General features: G+C 42.1%; 1 pseudogene; it reads left to right on the top strand.

Annotated features, from left to right (window-relative positions):
- Window positions 1–1614: 1614 nt before the first annotated feature.
- LOC101620059 lies at window positions 1615–2143 on the top strand (annotated as a pseudogene).
- The last annotated feature ends 89 nt before the right edge of the window (window positions 2144–2232 follow it).

Below are 2232 nucleotides of genomic sequence, written 5' to 3'. Positions count from 1 at the left end.
CCACTTGGTTCTCATTCAGAGGGTGTCTGATCTCTCTGGCCAGCAGAAATCCCTGGAGGACTAGAGTGCTGAGAAAGGAGCAGTGCGCCAAACTCATTCCTGAACTTCTAATATCAGGAGGACCATGCTAGCTAGTGCTACTGCTTTAATACTAGCAACTGACATGAGCTGAAGGAGGAGCGGCAAAGGTCTATAGTCCCAACAGAGCCCAACAAAAGACTGGTGGTACCTTTATCAATATTGAATCAAGAGCCCATAAATATTTCGTCTTCTCTAATCCAATAATCCCACCGCTGGCAATGTATCCCGAGGAAACAGTTCAAAGACAAGATAATTATAAGTATACCTGGGGCCTAGATCATAGTTTCTAAATGCTGTTATCCAATAAAAGATGTCAGTGCTCCTTGGGGAACTGGCTGTTTCAGATCTGGGGCAAGGAAACCTACTGTTGTCAGATAGTAAAATGATGCTTAGAGGCTGAACAGGTTTGGGTGAGAAGGTAGTGAATTCTACTTTGGGTTGAGCTTGAGGGCATGTGCAACTGGAGATTACTTGACAGGAATTATAAAGATGTGGGTATGGGTAAAGATCTGCATGGACATGTAGATTGAGACATAGGCAGTGCAGATGGAAAAGAGGACCCAGTCAGTCCTTGATCACTTTGCAGAAACATTCTCTCAGATGCTTGGTTAAAATACATATTTCTGGATCCTACCCAGAGAACAGACAACTGCATTTTAAATATGTTCCCCATATCATTTTTTAAAAGCATTTAACAGTCCAGGAAGTATTTTTTCAAAGAATTGTGGGAATGCAAGGAGCCATAGCAGGAAATTGAGAAGAATTACAGAGGCATGAGAAGTAAGATAATCCTGATGAATTTGGTGCCACATAACCAAGACACACTGCTCACTACAAAGCCCTGAGCAGAGCTCCTGAGAGGCCAGAGGGAGGCTAGGAGCATAATGTGAAAAAGAAACCATAAAAGAATAGAAGAAAACATAGATACCTGATTACAAGGGAGAATACTTCATAAGCATAAAAACAAAAGGAGATAATAAAGTATTGCCAGATTTGACGATATGGATGTCCAAAAAAAAAAAAAAAATCACAACACACATACAAAAGTAAAATGAGAAGTGGAGCGATCTTGTAGCATATATGATCCAGTAAAGGAATATCACTAATATATGCAACTTGTATAACCTGTTTGAAAACTATAAATATCCTAGTGGAACAGTGAGCAAATGCATGAATAGATAATTGGCAAAAGGAATACAATTGACAGTGTCTATGAAGAAATTAATACAGAATGCATATTGGATTTTTTTAGAGTCCACATATAAGTGATATCATACTGTATTTGTCTTTATCTGGTTTTCAGATAGTATAATGCCCAAACTGCCATTTAAAATTCCTCCAATCAGCAGATGCTTTTATCCAAAAAGTACAGTAGTAATTTGGAGTGAGGCAAATCAGAGAAATTAGCAAAATTATTTACTGTCAGTAGAAAGGCATTTGGGACAACTTTTCTGAACGGCATTTAAAGTTAAGTATGGAGACTGTCTCCTTGGTGAAAGAGGCTGTCGCAACGAGGAAAGAGCTCAGGTGGTGCACGGGGCCAAACTTTGAAAAAACAGAACAAAACACTGCCCTGAAAAGTAAGGAAACTGAGGCAAGAGAGATTTGGTAACCTGCCTAGGACCACAAAGCTCATCCTCCTAGAGATATGGGACGCAGAAAATCAAAACGGAAGCCACCTCCCAAGAAAAACATGACGGGTACCCTGGAGACCCAGTTCACCTGCCCCTTCTGCAACCATGAGAAGTCTTGTGATGTAAAAATGGATAGTGCCTGAAACACCGGAGTCATCTCTTGTACTGTGTGCCTAGAGGAATTCCAGACACCCATCACTTATCTGTCAGAACCAGTGGATGTATACAGTGATTGGATAGATGCCTGCGAGGCAGCCAATCAGTAACAACAAAGAGGACCCTCCCACACTTTGCAGCCCCACCTAACAGCACCCACCCAATGAGTACCAACCCAGAGACATTCCAAGGTTCAGGGTGTGGGGCTAGGACTGTCTAGCAGCCTTGTGGGTGTGAGTATTTAGTGGGTGTGAATGTGTATGGTTGCAAGTATGGCCTTGGAGCTTTGCTTGTGGGCAAGGGGTAGAGCTGAAGGGTTATTGGGCCCCAGGGGCCTAACCCGCCTCCTTTGCTCTAAAAC

This window comes from Condylura cristata, unplaced genomic scaffold, assembly GCF_000260355.1.
Source record: "Condylura cristata isolate star-nosed mole 26May11 unplaced genomic scaffold, ConCri1.0 scaffold00006, whole genome shotgun sequence".
Lineage (NCBI taxonomy): Eukaryota > Metazoa > Chordata > Mammalia > Eulipotyphla > Talpidae > Condylura > Condylura cristata.
This window is presented reverse-complemented; position numbering and strand designations above follow the sequence as displayed.